Here is a 21,737-nt window from a genome sequence, read left to right as displayed (position 1 = left end):
TGCATGCTGAAACATGGAGTGGGTGGTGAAGGAGACTGTCAAAGGTGCCTTATTCTGAATCTAGTTTGACTGCTAGATCCAAACAGACCAGAAAAAAAATACCTGGTGAGAGTCAAACAACATTACTCAATCAAGAAAGGGAAATCACACTGATGTATACACCAACATCTTGGAAAAGGGCAATATGAAAAACAGGAAACTGGCTTAAACCAACTGCTTTTCTGCCACAGGAACAGCCTTACAGAAAATGAAAGTAAAACCAAAAATGACTGCAACTTACTTTTTAGAAGGTAGGAACAGTAGCTCCAGATCAGATGTTTATTCTTATCACTCAGATTTCTCTGACCTTTACTGTCATGATTAACATGGCTTACAGTTTGGCTTGCACAAACACACAGAGCAGCTTTAGGTATCACACAAAGTTTGTGCCTGTGACATATGCCCAAGATGGCTCTAAGCAATCTGGGACTAGGCAAGCTCCAGTACAGAACAGATCTCTATCTGCCTAGTGACTACGAGATTGTAACAACTCCTATTAGAATTAGCAAGACAATACACAAGATCCATGACTTCATACTCTATATCTTAAGAATCCTGTGTGGCTCCTAGTAGACTTCATCAAGAGGAAACAGGATGAATGCAAGTTTATGCAGTAGCTTGAGACAAAGACCATTTCTCTGAGGTGGTAAAGATGCAGATTTTTGGAAAAGAATGGTCCTCTCAACTCAAAAAGGAGGAAGAAATCAATAATAAATGTGTGAAAGAGCAAGAAGTTAGAAACTTAAGTTCCCACACATAAAAAGAACATAAAAGCAACTTTCTTGCATAGATAAGATCTTCATATTTAATTTAATCTTGAGAGTCTAAAATCACAAACACGAGCCAAGAAGTCCCCAGCTTCAACATATGGAACCTAACACTACACCATAAAGAACGTAAGTACCTACTTGTCAGCAATCAAAAAATAAAGCCAAAACACTATCAGCTACAAATTAAAGTTGTCGCTTACACCAATTTACTGTACTCCTTTTTTTCCTTATGTCATGTTCATTTTCTGTGACAGCACAGCAATTTGGCAGCTGACACCCAGTATCTGACATATAAGAAGGTCTCCAAAAGTTTTAACACTTTTCTAATTTAAACTATAACTTCTTGTCTACCACCTTACTGAAGGATAGATGCCCTGGGAGGCAGCATTTTTAAGAACCTAAGCTTCCTTTACAAGTATACTTAAGTGAATACTTGAAATTATCTTAAATTCAAATTATTTTAAGATTCTCTCTTTGACACCAGATCTAATGAAAATGGGAGTGATTTACTTGAACAAAAAAGTGCCATGATTTTTCTTTACCTTCCACTGCCAGATTTTGAGTTGCTTAATCAAAAACCACCATGTCTTTCAAGACACAACTAAAGACAGCTTTTATGTTTTTTTGAAGAATCCCTCTGAATTGCTCAAGATTTACTTTTATACACTTCCAGAATGACTTTGAGCACAATGATGAAATGGACAGTCATTGTCTATGCAGTAAAGAGTGCCCACAGAACTACCCTAGCTAGCTTACTACTAAAAAACCAAAGCCCCAAAACCAAACAAAAACCCTGACAACTAGTAAGAAGGTTGACCTTTTATAACTTGAGATTAATTCAAGTGCCCTAGAGGAAATAGTAAGATACTCATCAAATCCTAATATTTACCAAATTTCTAAATTCAATATGTTAATTTAGAATTTTTTTTAATACAGTCAGACACATGATTTATTTTTTGCCTGCATGCTGCTTCCAACACAAAGAACATGAAAAGACACAAGATTACAGAAGTTTTTTCATGCAACAGGTCAAGTTACCAATAATCATAAAGTAAAATAAAACAGCCACTAATAAAAGCTGATCATATCCAAGTTAACGGAGCTGCAGAAAACAGTAGTAAGGGCATCTATGTAGTTTTATTTTCCCAGTGTCTGGTAAGTCAAGTCATTCAACTAAACAAAGATATAATTCAGACAGTGAGAAGACCAAAAGAATTTGGCTCTATTCCAGAAGATGCCAACCTAAAGTGACCAAGAGAGTCACAACTGATGAGGAAACACTAAAATGCTTCCAAGATTTACAGCTGCAACAACAGATATAACTCATGAGAGGTTCCTGAAAAAGTGTGTGTTCACTGGTGTTGAAATGTAGAAACTTCAGCACAGTTCTCCAATTATTCAGTATTCTTCAAAACTGTTACGGAAGTAGCAGAAAATAACCACAAAGACAGGTTTAAGATAGGAGAAAGTGCCCTGAAATTGCATAATGGAAAGAGTTCAAGTTGGATACTAGGAGACACTAAGCTCTGTAACAGCACAGAAAGAATACATAATGAAGATCTTCCAATATAAATCCTCTACATGTCTAGAAATTGAATTCTGATAAATTTAAATTACAGTAGAAACAGAGTTATGAGGGATAGTGAGGACAATTAATATTGAATAAATTGGGGTAAGGATCTGAATTTGTTGCTGTCTTCAAATTAAAGCTGGCACCATTCTAGAATTTAAACACAAGTTACTGAATTTAATAAAGATAGAATTTAGTGCATCTCAATATACAGAGATCAACTACAGATTTATATAAATGCTTCATGCTACTCTGTATGCTTACTTTGCCTTGATGTGAATACTCCAAAATTCACACAGCAACAGAGAAAATGTTTGCTCCCATTCCCTCTGCATTATTTCAAAGTTAAAAGCCTACCACATGCTTCTCCCATTTTCCACAACTGCCCCTCCAACTTCGAATGCTAGATTTTCCCCTTTATATTACTGAAATACCAAGCCAAAACCAGATGTTAGATATACTTTGTTCACCTTTGTAAAGCAGGGAAATAATCTGAAATTATCTTTAGCTTCTGCATTTTTCACTTAGACCACTGCTGATTTTTCTTTCACTACATATACTCACTTTTTTGCATCATAACCATTTGTTTCTATCTCAAGTTATGCCTGCTGCTTCAATCTCACTCCACAATGATACAGTTATTAATGGAGAATCCCTCCTACATCACGAGGTGAAATTCAATCATCTATTTAAATTTCTTTTAGTAGCTCTCCTTTTACTAGCTAGGTATCAAGTTATTTTCCAAACAGGTAAGTTTTACAGCTTCACTTCAGCTTTAATATTTAAACTTTCATTCCACCTGTCCTTTTGCCCAAGCTTTGTTATTTTGCTTCCTTGTCACCCATTTTTTATTTCAGACAGTCTTCCATGTAAAAGTACCTTTCTGCTCATTATTTTTTTCAGTGCCATCAGCACTGGTATTTATATGTAGCTTATATTAGCACCAAACTATCACAAAATTCTGTAGCGTAACATTCAGCTTTTCTGATGTTCCACTAGTATTCATTACTCAAGTTGTGTGGGACTAGAATGGAATTCTCCAATTTCTGAAGCACACACACATTACAAAGATTCCATGCATACATACAGGGCAAGTATGTAAATATCCAGAAAAAAGCAGCCAGCAGAAGTAACAGCAATAAAGAAATAATGGCTTAGATTTGAAGAAGAGCCATCAAACAACTGGTATTGAAACTGGAGAGCAAGAAGCAGGTGGGTGGTCCCAGGAGTGCTGTGGGTGCAAAAAATATATACTACCTGTCAGATGCCTGATAAAGGACTGAAGTACACAATTCTCAGGAACATCTGGATTGTGATAATGTAACATTGTAGCTTTTGAATTAATGCACACTACATATAAATTTCAGCTGAGAATTAATAATCTTAGCTCCTGTCTCTAGCTTCCCATAAACCGTAACTTAAAGAAAAAAAAGGACATTCAACAAGGCTTCTGCAAGATTGAGACTTCAAAAAGTACGCTAAGTTAAATAGCTTTTTAAAAAGTCTAGACAAAGCCATGGTGTATATGGCTTAATAGCAGCTCTTCCCCACATTTTAAGCTGTTAAAGTACACACATAGCTTAGAAATGGTTGTAACTACTGCATACAACTAAATCCACTCAATATGGCAGAAAAATGAACTTGTAACGCTAGGTTTCAACACTCTCTATGCATCAAGTTACTGAATTACAGAACTCGAGACAGAGAGTGGTACAGTTACTGCATACTACCAGTATCTCCACAAAATTACACCAGAAAAGTTACAAAGACAAGTTAAGGTTCCAACCTTGCTGTAATACTTGCACATAATTTCAAGCTAGCCAAAGAGAGATAACACATGCCCTGGGCTCACATTAACGATGCTAATGAAGGTTACGTTTCTGTATTTCCTAACATTCCAATTCACAACTTCGACTTGCACAGATGTTTGCTTAAGTTTTCTAGTAGCCCTGAACTTATTTTCCAAGTCTCACTTAAAAATTATACAAGCCTCCCTATAAATATGCTCAGCAGCAATGAAAAAAAACAACTTTCAGAGATGACATAATTTCTTATCCAATCAATGGAGAAATGGACGAATGATAGAAGTGTGATGCCAAGCTCATAAAACAAATTAAAAGGGAGTTCATTAATGCTGCATAATCAGTATTTATTTTCTCCAAGAAAAAAAATTAAGTAACTTAGTTTTCTAGAGAATGATGCCTTACTAATACATGTCACAGTGAAAACAATATGGAAAAAGTGTTTCTTCCCGATTTTTTTTAATTAGAAAACATAATTATTAGCATACACAGAGTATAAACGAAAGCATAAACATACCATATCTTTCCAGAGCTGCAGAAATTTGTTCTTTCAAATTTTAAGCTGGACGTCTACAGTTCTGGGACCTATAATGCAAAACATCACATTTCAGTTCCTGCACTATGCTCTATACCAATCTGAAGCTCAACACAACTTAATGTCCATTCAAGAATGAATCAGTCACTAGATTGCAACTAAGGAATCTTAGTTGTAAAAATATATCTAGGATCATAGATGAGAATCATAGAATACCTCAAGTTGAAACAGACCCATAAAGATCATCAAGTTCCACTCCCTGCTCCTTAGAGGACTACCTACTATGAGGCAGTCATCTGACTCCCTAACTAAATCATACTTTTCATAAAAAAAAATGACAAAAAATACTTAGGTTAAGCACAAAGGCAGAAAGTCCATACACACAATGCTCCCTGATTTTTTTTTTCTTCTGTAGTGATGCAATACAGTTTTACCATTCCATTCATTCAGTTCATTATAAATAACCATTTCCCTCTTCTGGAAGATTCTGGAAGAATTTCTTCTTCCACTTCCTTTTTATTAATAAAAACAACCCTGTACTTATATTAAGAAAAATATCCAGTACTCAAGAGAAGTCATAGGCAGAAGCACAACTTTGTCCTAGCTGCACAAAACTGATGAAGAAGTTTGATAGGCTTTCCTATAAATTGCTCATTTTCAGGGAAGCTGTAATTAACAATGGTCACATGACATTTTCAATGCATCTAAGATCACAACCAAACACAGAAGAAAATGTGAGAGAAACAGGCATACAAACTATTTCACAAGAAGTTACTCACTGACACAAAGTATCATATTTTCAGTACTATGAAGATTTAATACTTAAATTCCAGATTCTAAAACTGTATTAAGAAGCAGCAAATACACTGCAGCTGATTTAGGTTCACCTCTGATATAGACCAGCAGTCCCACAAAGGAAATCCTGATCTGGTTACCTCAATAGTACATTGTGAGCAAATCCTTAAAAAGACATCAAACCACAAAGAGCTCATCCAGTACCGAAGGCCTAATTTTTATTAGACATGTGGAATTGAGCAATACTAGACTGAAAATGTTGTGTCAGTATAGCATTAACAATTTGAAGGAAAAAAGTTAAATAGGACACCCTACCTGTTTCATGAAAACAGACTGCTGTTTCAACAAACAATTATGATAATTACATGGATTTATGTACGATTAGGATTAATGCTATGAAACCGTGTAAATAAAATTCTAGTACAATTCAGAAGGAAAAGAAAAGAATATATTTATCTGAATGAGACAGCATCTGGTTATTTTCCTGTTCAGAGGTGGTTCTTCTATTGCAAACCAAATGCAAAAATCTAGAATATTTATCTTGTATTCTATTAAAGAGCAATTCTTCACTGACAGTGACACCATCAGACAAACTCGATTAAAAGTATTCTGACAAACACGACCAGTATTTTTACATCTTGTGCCACAGAACTTTCAGCTTAAACTCCAACGTATATATTGGTTCATGCACACACAGAAAACACTATCGTCTATATAAAATTCACTCACTGTCCCCCAAGGTACCAAACCACCAGAGTCAATAGACTAGGAGCAAAGCACAAAGTACAGCATGAAAAAGCAGCACAAATAGCTCTATCAGGGATTTTTATGATTATTGCCCAGCAATTGAAAAGAAAGCAAAGGTTCCTAACATAATTGAAGTTATATAGTTTAAGACAGTACAATTTACCGAAGAAACAAGACCACAGTACATGAGGTGGAGACATAGCATTTGCTTAAAAACATATAGCTAGCAGTAGAAGAGCAATTAATTCCAATAGCACAAAACTGAAGCTTCTGGACTTCTAGTTCTCTCTCCTCAATGGCCTCCCCACCAGCAACAAGCGTTACTAAAAAAAAAAAAATTGCTCAATGGCTACACGACCACTAACAAAATGAAATACGTGATTTGCAATGTGTGTCAAAAAGGAATTAAAATAATTTCATGAAGTCAGATGTGCTTTAGCATTCATCTTCAGTGCTAATTAGTAAGTACACTAAGCCACATCTGCCTAAAAATATGCAAATTACCAATGGCTAAGAATATTGCTTCCACTCAACAAAAAGGAATCTTGATCTGTCACGTGACCAGAGCCAAAAGAGCTGCTTGTTTACAGCTATGTCACACATTTTCAATAAGAGAGAGAATTCCAGGTGCACAAAGATGGTAAGCTACTGAATTACTTAAATATTTTACAGTGCTTTGGTTTTACTAACTATGAAACGCAAAAAATGATTTTGTGACTCTCATATTTGGCTTGATTAAAGACATCATGAAATTACCTCCTTCAGGTATTTAAGCAGTATTTTTCACTTTTTTTTTTACCTAGTGCTACTGATTCTTACATAATTTCCAATACTTAAATTCAGTAAAAAAATATTCTTCCACAACTGCCATTGTTAATGTAACAACATCAGCCAAAAAAACCCCAAGTATTCTCAAACATGTCTCTTGCAATAAGATATTTGGGTCATAGGAACCATACAGAAGAAGTATTTATCACCACTTTACAATGTAATGGGCTCAACCTTTGCAATCGTGAAATGCTGGTATTTCATGTTACTGCTAGACTCTTCCGAGCTCCCATACACTTAAACTGATGGAATCTGCATGTTGTGTGGATTGTATGCATTTCCATGGTCCACAACAAGAAAGTTTTGCTACAACAGCTGAAACACACCTAGGTGCTCCTACTGCTGCCAGTGTATGCTAGCATATTTAGGACATACTTAAAATAAAATAGGGTATTATACACATTAAAACACAATATTCATCACTAATACTCTAGACATGAAATTCCACTAGGAAATAGAAAGCAATTGTTATCTGAATTTTCCTGTGTAAGTAAGATCAAAATATTATATTGGAAACAGAAATTCTGGAGTAGTGACAGACTTCTTCAGTATTATCTAGCTCTGTAAGTTTTTTATACCTTTTAAGAAAATTAAAAACTCTACTGTAAAATTAAAATAATTAAGTATTAAATAATCTCAAACACATGACTATCCATAAGGCAAAAGATAAACTCATCTACAACTACAGTAGAATTTCATGAAGTATTTTGATCTGCAGCCCATTCTAGCAGTTCAGCTCATTGAAGAGCCACTCCACTACTCTTCAGCATCCCAAGTCTGCTGCACTGCAGTTGGTCCAACCTAGGTCCCACAGGGCATACCAGAGCAGGAGTACACAAGTAGTGCTACAGTCTGGCTGCCTGGACAAGTCTATCTCTCAGCAATGAGCAAGCTTGGCAATATGTCACAGATAGCTTCTGTGCCTCCCCTGCACACAGCTTCTAAAATGAAGAGAGGGGGTGATTGTTATTCTAACCTTATTTCACCAGTTTCTTTGGTGTAATGATTATCAGGGAAGGATCAATGAGTTGAAAAAGAGGTGTACCAAAGGGAGTATGAACATGGTCTTCTCTATGAAGGAAAGATGAAGAGATAGCTTCACTCCTAGAACTCTAGCTTGCTCAAGACAGTAGAAATCCTGTCACAGTCTTCACAGGACAACAGACTGAAAAGCCAATCACAAAGGCTAGTTGCTGCCATAGAGTTACACAACCAAATATAGATTCCACAATTTTCTGTTTGTGAAAGCCCCAAGACCACATCTTCGTTGGGTTTTGAACGGAGACATTGTACCTTGTAGGTTTTGATACATTTTACCATTTGGTTACTTAAGTTACAGCTTTGAAACTATGTCACACAAGGACTGAGAATGAAGGCACATGAAGATGGTTTGAGATATCCAGCATGGCTTCACCAAAAGCAAGTCTTGCCTGATCAACCTAGTCACCCTCTAAGATGGAATAACAACCAGTGGACAAGGGAAGAGCTAAAGATGCCATCTCTGTGGACTTCTTTAAGGTTTCCAATACAGCCATTTACAACATTATTCTCTGTAAACTGGACAAATACTGTTTGGTGGACGACAAATTGGTTGGATGGTTGCATCCAAAAGGCAGCAGTCACCAGTGCAATGTTCAGATAGAGACAGGTGACAAGCTGGGCCCCTGATGGGTCCATACTGGGACCAGTATGGTTTTAATATTTTGATAAATTACACTGACAGTAGGATCAAGAGCATCCTCAGCAAGTTTGAGGAGGATACCAAACTGAATAAGAGTGCTTGACACCTGAGGAAAGGGATGCTGTCTGGAGAGACCTGGAAAAACTTGAGAAGTAGGCTTGCCCATGAGGAGCTCATGAGGCTCAACAACGCCAAGTAAGGTGCTGCACGTGAGCTGAGACAAGCCCCAGCACCAATACAGGTTGAAGGATGATGGGATTGCAAGCAGACCTGTGGAAAAGGACTTGGTGGTTGAAAAGTTGGACGTGAGCTGGCAACGTGCACTTACAGCCCACACTGACAACTGCATCCTTAGCTGCATCAAAAGCAGCATGGCTATCAGGTCAAGGGAGGTGACTCTTCCCCTTTACTCCATTCTTGTGAGACCCCACTTGGAGTGCTACATCCAGCTCTGGAACTCTCAGCACAGGAATGACAGTTCTGTTGGAACAGGTCCAGGAGGGCCACCACAATTGTAAGAGGGATGGAATATCTCTCCAATGAAGAAAGGCTGACAGAGTTGGAATTGCTCAGCCTGGAGAAGACTCCAGAGAGACCTTACTGTGACCTTTCAATACTTAAAGGGAGCCTATAAAAAAAGATAGGGACAAACATTTTAGGACAGAACATCTATTAAGAGATGTAATACTCTCCGCATCAAGGAGCCAAGCAGTGTATCAATTCAGTTTGTGCTAAACCACCACTGCTGTTAACGTTCACCTCCAAAACAGCCCCATTGTTGACATCCGACACAAGCACAACTCTCAAAGGTAAAATATGTGAACACAGCTTTAAAAGCATGCTCTATCTGAATGGATGCAAACAGCAATGCTTTTTGATGAAATGTCTTTAACATCTATGTACTGTGAATATCCCTTTCAAGTTTCCAGATTAAGAAAAAAAAATCACTTAGCTAACTGGAAGTTTCTCTTAAAACACATATACTTGTGTTCTAAGGAAATGCAAGTTGCTTCAAAAGATGCAGGTCACCCCTCTTACCTAAGACAGTGAAGTGAGGGTCCAGAGGGAAGCCACCCATTTAGTTCCACTCAGCTGAACAAGTGCAGCTTCTCCTAATTCTTCACCACTCTGTAAAACATGGGTAAAGAACCATGCAGGATGGTAATGGAAAGAGTATTGGTAAAGACTGACTTCCACTCCCTTCCTCCATTCAGCAGTTTGCATAATACAGGGAAGCAGGCTCAACCTATTAAAAGCAAGAACTAGTTAATACTTTCTTTAAGAGATTCATTCGTGAATATCTGAGAGACAGAATAGTATGGTAATATTTAATTTATAATGTAGTTTTGCAACCAACAAGTTGTCAGTAAGTTCTGCCACTTCAAGACACAAAAAGCTGGAACTATTCAAACCCAGCAATTTACAGTGCTATTTGGTCATGTGCTACACTGCCAAGCAAGGACCCTGGATCTCCTTTGAGACTTCATCTTTTTTATATATTCTCCTCTAGAGGTTATTTTCCTGAAGAAATGCTCACCAGCTGGTATAGCTACTGAAGCACTGCTTTGTTACAAAATATTACCCTTTCACTGTGTTTGCTGATTTTCTGCTAACCAACAAGATGCATTACACACATTACTATTCATACAAACCAGCTTTCCTCCAAACTTGTATTCATGAGCAATACAGCCTTACAAGACTATCAGGCACTGCCTGTCAATATAGGAAGTTAATGCAGTAAATGTTATGGTCAAAGTACTTATGGTGACAAAAGTAACTTCAAGCATGCAGCTTGCTCACTGCTGCTTCTCTAGGAACAAACTGTTCAGCAAAACTTTATTCTAGACCACCACATCGTATTCTATATTAATTATAGATTCTGACAGCAAAAGTATTTCTACTCTTTTTTCGTATACCAAATCAAAATATGATTGATGACAGAAAACCTTTTGACACTGCTGTTCTATGAAGCTCATAGCTACCTCAGAAAAAGCATGAAATATATCCCCTTTGTTTACAAATCAATATCAATTCATTAACTAAAGCAAAGACCTGGCCCTTTGTACCAGAAACAAAGACTGACCCTGGAAACACAACATATGCCTACATACTTTCAGATTTCTTTCTCTGTCTGCTCTATTTTTATAAAGAGTAGTGACTTTTATCTTCCGATGTGTGAATACACCACTGTAGGCAGGGAGAAAGAAGTTTCCTGCATTTAAAAAAGATGAATTCTCCCTGGACATTCACCAAGTAAACTGAAACTAAAAGTAGCAAGTCAAAACAAAACAAACAAAAAAAGGTTTTGCTATGTGGGAAAGACTATGATGATGCATATTTACAAAAATGTAAACACTAAATTTGTTCTTTAAGTATCTTATAATGTACTACACTAATTATTGTTTATACTAAATGTTATATGCTTAAACATGTTCAGAGTTAGACATGTTTATGGCTAACTTGACTCTTAAGATATCCTATCCCCTAAAGAGAAGCTGTGAATTTGTAAAGAACACATCAACAAAACACAAATGAATGATATTATATTGGGCTACATATGTCATTTAATGTTTCTGGAACAGGTGTTTTCTTACAAAAAAAAAAGTAAAACTAAAAGAAAGCTGAACTCTTCATTTTCTGATTTTAATAAGAATAGAGACAATCTCAAGGTGCTCTAACAAGCTGAAAGTGTATTTAGCATACACGATTCCAAATTCTATTCAAAAGAATCATACTTTGCATGTGTCTAAGCAGCAGTAGTAATTAAAGGAGACTAGAAGTGTTGTTCGCTATTAAAAAAAAGGATCAAACCCACATAGTGTTAGGAGTTCTGAAGAGGATCTAGACGTATCTAGGCTTTAAAGCACAGTGCTGTGAAAGAAGTAAAACACTTCTGCTTTTCAAGCCTGCCTTTCCTTTAGTTGCTTTTAAAAAAAAAAAGTGTCACACAACGATAAAAAAAAATCCCAAAGCAAGCATTTATTTTAACATCTAGCTTGGTGGTTTTACTTCTAAATTCTTGGCTTATACGATGATACTCAGGATATGCCACTACAAAGAAACAGCAAACAGAAAAAGAACTTGTAATTCCAGTATGGAAGATGTTACATTAAATAGGAAATGGAGTAGTATGGAAGTTATTCATAAAAGAGAGATAACTAGCTGTAATATTGCATAGAAACAATTTCAATGAAAGACATTCTTCAGCTTTGTAAGCCTAAGCAGCAGTTTAGCTCTTCCTTTCAAGTTTTGTCTGTATTGAATTCACATAACATTACTATTACAAAGACAAGTCATAAGCACCACAAACTGTACCTGTTTTATAAGACAAACGTATTTGAGGAAAACGACTGAATACCCACAGGAATTTCAAAATGCACATATTTTGTATTCAGAATCATTAAAGTCTTGAGTTCCAGAGTATTTTCAAACTTTTTTTAAGTACCTTCAACTGTTTCCAAGATGAAAGGGCACAAAGTATTCAGTGCACCACTCAAATCAAGCAGTATGCGAGAACTTTTAAAACCCATTTTCTAGAAGTTCTCATTCTTATCAGAAGTACCTTTCACCACCTCCACTATTCTCCAATCAGTCATAAATGTCTAACAACATAGTTAAAAGTAGAGATTCCTCGGCAAGAAAGAACCTACAACTGGACGTTAAGTGCATGAAGTGGGAACTTAGTCTTACCTTCTAGGCCCCTCCTTTTCAAGCCAATCAACAACAACAAAAAAACAATACAATCACACAGCTCTCAGTTCATTAGGAGATATAACCTAATATCAGGTACAATTTTCCACCGATGAACTTTTTGGTAGACATGCAAGAAACACACTGAAACTAATCTGACAAGATGATTCTTACAGAGTCTCAGGTTTGCAGACACCTGCTTGAGGTAGGGAAGTTTCCACACAGACACAGAGGGAGGTGTTAAGACGTTGGCTTTGTCCGAGAACTAAAAAATCACTTACACAGAAGGATATATCAATAAGTATTTCTATCAACTGGAGGGAAAAAAGAAAAGCATAACAAGAAGCCTATATATTACACATTCGTGGCACTTAGAGAGCCGTAGAACATGCTTTGTTTCCTAAACAGCAGCAACTTCTGAATGACCACACATCATCTTAGACAGCTGACTTACCAATCAACTGTTAACTATAACAATCCATAGACCTCTTTTAAAAGACATACTGCAGATACACTTAAAAATTACAACCCAAGAAGTCCTACTGAGACTGAGAGATCACACTTATCAGCAATGCAGCCTGTTCACAGGTTAGGATATCCAAATCTTCAGATTAGGCAGAACGTAACACAAGCAAATGAACATCCTTACTTTGTTAAGCAGGCCTCGAACGCTAGTTATGCACCCTCACAGTACTTCACATACCCGTACCTCCCTGACTGCGCAGCTGCCCATGCCGAAGGCACTTAAGTACAGTACCCCTTGCCCAGAACAGTCCCGCGGAGCGGGCACCGTCGCTGCCGCACTCGGCCAAGCGGGGAAACCGAGGGAGGGGCAGGCTGGGTTCACCCAAGGTCGCTCAAGCCCAGTCTCCCTGGGGGGGCGGGCTGAAGCCCAGTCACCCGCTCGGCCTTCCCGCTTCTGGGGACGGACGGGGTGGCTTCGCACCCACGTGCCCCACGGGGAGGAGGGAGAGGACCACTGAACCAACGCACCCCTACGGCCGGCGTCTCCTGCCCGATTTCCCCATCCCAGGTGTATGATCTCCCCGGCGGAAGGAAGCGGACAGGGCCGCTTCGCGGCTCCCTCCCCTTCAGGGCCGGCGTGAGACGGTCGCCATCCTCCCTCCCGGCCCACTCCCAGGCCAGGCGCCGCGCAGCGCCTACCGACCTGGGCGCCGTGGCCTGCTGCTCCCGGTCACTCCCGCCGCCTGGGTTCATGCGGGGGCCGCGCCGCGCTTGGGGCCGCGCCACAGGCGAGAATGCGCCGTCGCCGCCGCTGCTGCTGGTGGTGGAGCCGTCGTGGCCCCAGGGCGGAGAAGACAGGACTGCGGCCTGGCGGGGCGACGGAGGGAGAAGCGAGCGGCCTGGCGAGGCCAGTAGCGCGGCGCGCAAGGGCGGGAAGGCGGGCCGGGCCCGCGGGTGCGCCTCCTGTCGCGGACGGACTCACTCACTCACTCTCAGCCCGAGCCCCGCGCCACCATCTTGGGAACAACGCGGATATCAGCGCGGCGCAAGCTCGGAGGACTCACGGCAGGCGGGGGTGGGGTTGGGGGGGGCAGGAAGGAGGACACACTGCTTCCCAGCGTGCAACGCGGGCGAGGGCGAGCGGACGAGGCGGCTGCGCCACGCTACCCACCGCGCAAAACCATAGAGATCGCGTGCCCGTCCTTCCCTGCCTTTTTCACTCGCCGCGCCAAGCGGGAGGCAGTCGAAGCGGCGCTTGCGCGCCCGCATGGCTGAGGCAAGAGCTGCCATATTGGAAGTGGGCACGGCGGTTGCGGAGGCGGGGATAGGGCGCTCCCTCCCTATGAACTGGCGGTCAGCCCGCAGCGCGGGGCGGGTACGTGAGGGGCGGGGCAGAGCTCGGCGCAGCGCCTGCGCAAGGCCTGGGGGCGATAGCTGGGCGGGGTAGGGACAGGTGACGGAGCGCGGCCAAGGGGGCGTAGGAGTGTGTGCGCGGGCGGGTGTGCGCTTTGGCGGGCACACACACGTACGTGTGCACACGCATGCCAGCATACACACTCGCGGCTTTACACATAAGCACACGTAAGGAGACTTGTCCACATGTGTGCGTGTATCATAGAATCACAGAATGCTTTGCGTTTAAAGGGACATAAAGATCATCTAGTTCCACTTCCCCCGTGACAGGCGGGGACATCTAGCACTAGGACAGGCTGCTCGAAGGTCCGTCCAGCCTGTCCTTTAAAACTTACATTGAGAAGGCATCTACAACTTACCTGGGAAACCTGTTCCAGTGTCTCATCACCCTCACAGTGAAGAACTTCCTTACAGCAAATCTAAATTTACTGTCTTCCAGTTTGAAACCATTACCTCGTGCCCTATTGCTACACTCTCTGATAAGGAAGCCTTCTCCATCTTTCCTGTGAGCTCCCATTAACTACTGAAGATCGCTACTGAAGCTCTTCTGGGAGCTCTCTCCGGCTGAACAACCCCAAGTCTCTCAGACTGTCCTCACAAGGGAGGTGCTCCAATCCTGTCATCATCTTCCTGCCTTTCTGGATGTGCTCCAGCAGGTCCACATCATTCTTACACTGAGGACCCCAGAGCTGGATTCAGTACACTAGGTGGAGTCTCACACGAGTGGAGCAGAGTTTGAGAATCACCTCCCTTGACCTGCTGCTGTCCGTGCTTCTTTCCATGCAGCCCAGGATGTGATTGGCTTTATGGTCTGTGAGTCCACATTGCCAGATCAAATCTAGTTTTTCATCCCCCCAAGTCATTTTCCACTGCCCTGCTCTCAATCCACTCATCGCCCAGCCTGCACGTGTGTAGCTCACACACACAGGCATGTTGATGCACAACACACATGCGTACACACCTTGGCACAGGCACGCACATAGGCACCCTGTGCATACATATGCCCAGCTGCAGGCAGGTGAGTACACAGCCATGGAGGCTGTATTGGATTAGGAACCTTTCCCTCCCCTGACTATTAAATTAGCTCAGACCAATTGGAAGATTAAGCTATATTGAAAGCAAAATTTACAAGCATATATACACAAAATATTTACAAGTATTTGCAATTATATACTAATTAGAAATAATACAGAAATCCAAACTCCCTCGTGGGCAAAGGAAACTGCCCAGAAGGGGCTCAAAGCTACCCTCTCTACTCTCTTTCTCCCTCTACTTTCCCAGACAGGCAAACAAAAACAACTAGCAAAGCTTACATTGTTATTTGCTAGTGGAGAGACTAGAGCGGAGTGAAGAAGTGAGTAGAAGCAGCATTGCTGAAGAGTGGAACAAATTGTTTACTTTTTGGCTTTTTATTCCTCTCTGCAAACCAATGAATGATATTGACTTCATCATTGTTTTCTTTTTACGACCAATGATCTAATTTCTCTCATTAAAATATTCCTGTTAGTCTCAAACCAACACAGAGGCACCGACATAGCTCAGGGGAGGTGGCACAGCAAGACACCATGGCTGCTGCAGGTAAGAAAATCAGTTGCTGTGACCTTCTTGCCCCTTGATGAGGTCCTCACCAAGCCTTGCCACTGTGAAGCCCAGCTGCACTGTCTGGCATGTCTGGCAGGCCCTATGGCAGCCTGCCTAGGATTTATCAAGTTTAATCTGGGCAGGGTGCCAGGGCCAGCCAGTGGGAGGGAGTGCGTGGAGGGGAACGGCCAGTGACCTCTGAAGGGGAGCCTGCCCTGGAGCCATATGCTGCTGCTGATGCCAGCTGAGGCACAAGAGGACAGGCAGTGCCTGGACAGGTTATCTTAGCCCAGCCATATCAGGCTCCTCATGAGACAAAAGAGGAGAGCATGAGGAAACCAAGGGCTAGATGGCCAGCTTGGGTTGAGGCTCAGGGATGGGCTCGCCGTCACAACCTGCAGGAGCAGGGTGGTGGGACAGAGGGCCACCACAGTGTAAATTTAGGCCAGCAAGAGCCTGGTGTTATTCAGACTCCAAACCTTGGGAGGGTTACAAAGCAGTGGGGCCCTAAAGGTGTGCAAGAAATCCTCTGGTATTGCACAGCCATGCCTGAAGCCTGGGTTGATTGTCTGCCCCTATAAATATTTTCTCTGTTGCCTCATAGGTTGTTTTGTTAATCTCTCTCATCTACCTACACTCAATGCATTGCAAGTATGCTTTTGGGGAGATTTTGAAAACACAAGTAAAATTTGCCATTAAATATGTGGAGATGCAAACATAGAAGGGGAGGAGAAGAAGTAAGCAGAAGGAAGACATGAAAAGTGATCTGAAATTTTTCAAAATTATCCCTTAATAAAGGAGATTAAATAGAAGTGGTTCTACCCTTGAAAAAAAATACTCTTTTTAAAAAATATAAAATGTAATCTAAAACTTCAAAAGTTCTTAAATATTGGAAAAAACTATTAAAAAATAAACAGAAATTCTCAAAGCATGAGACTGAAACCAAGTGTATGTTCTGAGTCAGGAAGCATCTGTTTAAGAAGACATGAGTACGTTCAACTTTCTAGCAGAATTTTGGAAGACCTAACATGTAGCAAATGGGCTTAAACTACATTGTTAGAAATCAGCACAGAGTCATGATACTCAGAAGATAGCGGGCAGATATATGGTGGAATATTAAGACTTCATGGAGTACTCTTTTACTTCAGTGCAATCTGAAAGCAGGGTGCTCAGGTGATCATCAGTGTTCATTTAAAAATAATTACAGAAATGAACGGAGGCTTCTGCATCTGGAGGCTCTCTCCCACACAGTAGCAAAACTTGCCAACTTTTATGTGTTAAAATTTCAGATGCAGGACAAAGTTTATTGTGCCACAAACTTTCCTGTTACCTTAGAAATAATAATATTGAGAAGATTTGATCTGGAAAATCCTCTCCCTTACTCTGTTGAAGAGCCCACATGGCCAATCCTTATCTCCCACTTGACTATAAGGATGCTCTGAGGAAGCATGTGACAGGTTAAAGTCCAAGTAAGCAATATCTTCTGCTCTCCCTTAGTCTACAGAGCCAGTCTTCTCTCATCACAGAGATACTCAGGCCATTCAGGCTTTTTTTTTTTGGGGGGGTAAATCCATGCTGAATGTTCTCATGCACATCCTTGCTCTTACTGAGTCTGGAAAGAACCTTTCAGAGTTTCAGATTAAATTGATCACCTGTAAGTTCCGCAGATCATCTTTGGCCCTCAGAGACCTCCCACAAACACCACAATCATTCAGGTATGAAAGAGAGTGGCCTCACAATGGTATTTTCAGCTCTCAGTGTGCTTGGCTGCTTCCTGTCTGCTCCCACGAGCTTACATCTGCCCAGTTTAAGTAATCTGTAAATTCTGTGTGCAGCATCTTTCTCACTGTAATGGAGGGTATTAATGTAAGATAGGATTTTAAAAAAATAATAGTTTGTTAATTTTGATATTCAAGACTCTTTCTACCTACCCACTAACTTTTAATAATTATTAAGTTCTTCACAGCAGTCATGAAAATGTTATATAAAGGAATAACTGGATCTAGAACATTTGAAAAATAACTAGCAATAATACATTAAACTCAATTGAACCAGAAGAGAGGTTCTTGTGGTCAATTATACTGCTTGCCCACTAGATGGATTCAGGAAGCTCCTTTCTGCTCTAAGGCAGAGGGCTAGAATTCAGTTGGAGAATTTACAGGGCTTTGTTACAGATTTGCTAAAGAGGCTTTTGAGTATTTACTCACAAAATATTATTTCCTGACTTGCGGGGCTAACCACAGTTTCCAGGTGATATCCAAACACATGCAGGGAGTTCTGTTGGTGTCACATCAGCCACTGAGTTTTCTGATCTTCCCAGGCCCTTAGCAGGGCTGCTGGGAGAAAGCAGACAATCTCTGACCTGGTCCTGGTTCCTTCTGGATGATCTGTATCCCTTTCAGGGCTTCCCAGTCTTGGCAGAAGACTTACAGGCAAGATGTTTTGCAGATGTGCAGTTTTAGCGTGATGTCATGCTGTCCTATTCCTTGGAGGCATCTAAGGCCTATTCCTTGTAAACTTGAAGCAGTTTCCAGGCAGACAAACCCAGAGTACCAGGGTTTGTTATGCAGAGAGTTGCTTATAGCTTAGCAGGTATAATGCTGCAGAGCATGGCAGGATGCAACGTCGAGAGGCAATGGCATAAGCAACTGCAACAGCAGGAGCAAGCATGTTGTGTTTTCTGCTCATCTATTTTTGTCAATGTAGCCTGAGTCTAATGGGCTTTTGGACACAGATTAGCCAATCAGAATGGCACTTTTCCAAGCTTAACCATATTAGGTGAAGTCAGGGCTTGCTTTTACCTTTTAGGGTAGAACACAAACAAGTGTATAAACATGTGCAGGTAACCTGTAAACAAGTAGCTTGTAAACAAGTTTGGACAGACATGGAGGCACCAGACCCTTTTGTCTTCCTTTCCCATGGTTGCTTCCCCCCAACAACAGAAGGAAGGAGAGCAGAAAAACATTTCTGGGCAAGCCAGCACATGCCCAGGGCCACTCTGGCTGTCCACAACACTCACCCAAGCTTTGCTACTACCCATATCAATCTGGCATCCCCAAGACCACAGTCACTGACATTGTCTTTTTGGTGTCCTGTGCCACTAGATATTTTGATCTGTTAAACAGCAATGTCTCAGTTTCCTTAGTCCTTTTGTTGCTAATGTACCTAATAAAGATGCTATTATTGTCCTTCACATCTCTCACCAGCTTAAACTCCACCCTAGCATTGGCCTTCACAATTTTATTCCTGCATGCTTGAATGATAGTCTTAAAGCCCTTCCTGGAATGTATCTCAGTCAATAATTGCATGGAAGCTGTCTCTCAATAATGTTTATCAGTCCATTTGGTCATCTTCTTGCGTGCATATATCAGAAAGGACCAAGACTACTCAGAATACCCAATATTTATGCAACAGTAGCCCTTTTTACTCTTCTTTTAAATATCTTTTCTTTTCTTTTCTTTTCTTTTCTTTTCTTTTCTTTTCTTTTCTTTTCTTTTCTTTTCTTTTCTTTTCTTTTCTTTTCTTTTCTTTTCTTTTCTTTTCTTTTCTTTTCTTTTCTTTTCTTTTCTTTTCTTTTCTTTTCTTTTCTTTTCTTTTCTTTTCTTTTCTTTTCTTTTCTTTTCTTTTCTTTTCTTTTCTTTTCTTCCCATTTCCAAATAGAGCTTGGTTTGGAGTCGGGATTTTTGGCCCTTGCAGGCCGTCGAGTCTGTCTTTTTTCCCACAGAATATCAGTTGCAATCCCAGTTAGTTATAGGCAGCTTATGGCCTGTCACTGCTCTGAAGTAGTATTGCTTGGACATCTCACAGGATTTCCTCTGAATAACCAGTGGAATTGAGAGGAAGAGGCAGATGGTAGCAAATGGAGGAAATGTGCAGGATGGACCCAAATAATGTGGGTGCTGGCATTTATGTATTGCACTGTCTGCATGAAGAGATATGGGAAGGAGACCTCTGAATAGGACAGGTATGAAAAGACTCAGTTTTCCATTTTGAAGAAGTGTGAGACAAACCACCCTGTCTGTGTATATGCAAAGAATGATATGGTAAGGGATATACCAATAGTGAATTGCTCTATAGTAGTAGTGCACGTATGACCAAGCTGCATGATAGATATCACTTTGATTTTGCTAGTAGTAAGTTGCTATTTCAGAGGAACCAGTAAATCATATGCTTTCAACTTTTTTGGTGTGAAGCAGGTTGACTAGCATCATGTTTACTGTGGCCATTGGTGTGCCTAAGATGTTTCTGTTGCAAAGAGGATAACTGTGTTTTTCTGCCTCATGTAAGTATGTTATGTATTCTGAAATGCTCAGTCATCAGAGATAACAGAAATACTTTTGCTGCCTTGAGTGCTTTCAACTACTTTGTGTTGGTACAGCCAGCTGCTGGAAAGCAACTGGATCTGCCCGGCTGAGCAGACTCTGGAGAAATGTGATTGGAATTCCCAGTGGAAAAGCCACCACTCCCTCCCTGCTTCCTTACTAATCCCTGCTGCAGCTCTCGTGCCTGGGTGTGTACTGCAGCTGAGAAGAACAAGTGGTTAGACCATATTTTGTAGCAGTCCCCTCCACAGAACAGGCTCCAGTGAGATGCTTCAATTGCATGACTGAAAGTAATTCTCAGTTAAAAAAAGTAAAAATCAGTAATTGTGGGTAATAAACTGGTTGCTAAATAGAAGCCTTGCAGAAAATCTAATCTTAGCATCTGAGCATTTGGAAACAAGTGTCTTTTTTAACTACTGAAGGGGAACAAATGAAACTTGCCTCATGCACAAGCTGTGTGAAATAGACATCAGTTTCCAGTGGGAGGAAAAGGACATTAAAAATAGAATCCCAAGCCTCATTCACCATTTACTTGTGATACTGGAGAGATGCCATCATGAGCCAAATCTGTGCGTATTAATTTCAGAGATGTCGATGTCTCACTTCAGAGCTTTGTAGAAAATAGTTTCCTCTGGAGATGTCCTCGTAAACAAACACAGAACACTATGTGGGTCCTGTTCTCATTGAATGTAAAAACCCCAATGCAAATGACTTGGTAATGCCTTTTTTTGTGTTGATTTCAAATAATTATGTGAGTGAAAATTAAGCTGTGAAGCTCTGTAGTTTTAACCTCTTAGATAACAGCATTTTTTGTGTACAATCTACCTTCGTTAATACTTTTTAGACAGAAGGGGTACATTGAAGCATTATGAACCTCTTGGAGCCAACTCAAATGCTTCAACTTGCTAATAGCTGAAGCCTTTGTGTCTCCCTTTGCAGATAAAAAGATAAAGAGGAGGAAAAGATTGTCTGCCATATAATGAAATACCAAAGTTCAGAGTTACAACTTAGTCTGAGCAATTGGGAGATTAAAAATCCCTCTGGTGACTGACTGATGACGATCTTTGGTGGTCTGCTCTCTCATCTGTTCCTCTCTTTTTCCCTGGTAGAATTTTGGAGGTGGAGATAACACTCATAGAACTCCTTTTTTTTTTTTTTTTTTTTTTTTTTGACACTGGTAGGGGTACTTGAGCTCTTAGTCTATGTTGGGATGCAAGTCTGTTAGCTTAGTATAGTGTAATCCTTATCTTAAACAGATGGTGCTGAGACAGTATCATGGAAGCTGTATGGCTGGGCCTTATGACAGGCAAGCAAGATGCTTTGAACTTGAGCCCTGGAATGTAGGAAGTGGCAGATCACAACCCAAGTGCATGTTGCTTCTAATGTTTTTTCCTTTTATTCCTGTCATGATGGTGAGGAGTTAACCAATTTCAAATGGTTAGTAATGTGCCCATATGATGTAAAATCTCTCCAGCCCCTTCTGACCACTCTGCTCTTTG

At 40.6% G+C, this 21,737-nt stretch overlaps 1 protein-coding gene across 3 annotated transcripts in view; it reads right to left on the bottom strand.

The window, feature by feature from the left end:
- UBE3A (ubiquitin protein ligase E3A) overlaps positions 1–14,180 on the bottom strand; it is a 56,125-nt gene extending 41,945 nt beyond the window's left edge. For 2 of the 3 annotated variants that reach the window (XM_064143526.1, XM_064143528.1), the window contains exons 1-2: positions 13,626–14,180; positions 4,699–4,766 (exon numbers count right to left, since the gene is read on the bottom strand). The gene's annotated coding sequence lies outside the window, so the exon portion shown is untranslated. Of the gene's footprint in view, positions 1–4,698; positions 4,767–9,805; positions 9,896–13,625 lie in introns of all 3 variants that reach the window. The other variant, XM_064143527.1, reaches the window with a different exon arrangement.
- Between the last annotated feature and the right edge of the window lie 7,557 nt (positions 14,181–21,737).

The sequence above is a fragment of the Pogoniulus pusillus genome, chromosome 5 (genome assembly GCF_015220805.1).
Source record: "Pogoniulus pusillus isolate bPogPus1 chromosome 5, bPogPus1.pri, whole genome shotgun sequence".
In the NCBI taxonomy this organism is placed as follows: domain Eukaryota; kingdom Metazoa; phylum Chordata; class Aves; order Piciformes; family Lybiidae; genus Pogoniulus; species Pogoniulus pusillus.
Note: the sequence above shows the minus strand (reverse complement) of the source record. Positions and strands in the feature narration are given on the sequence as shown.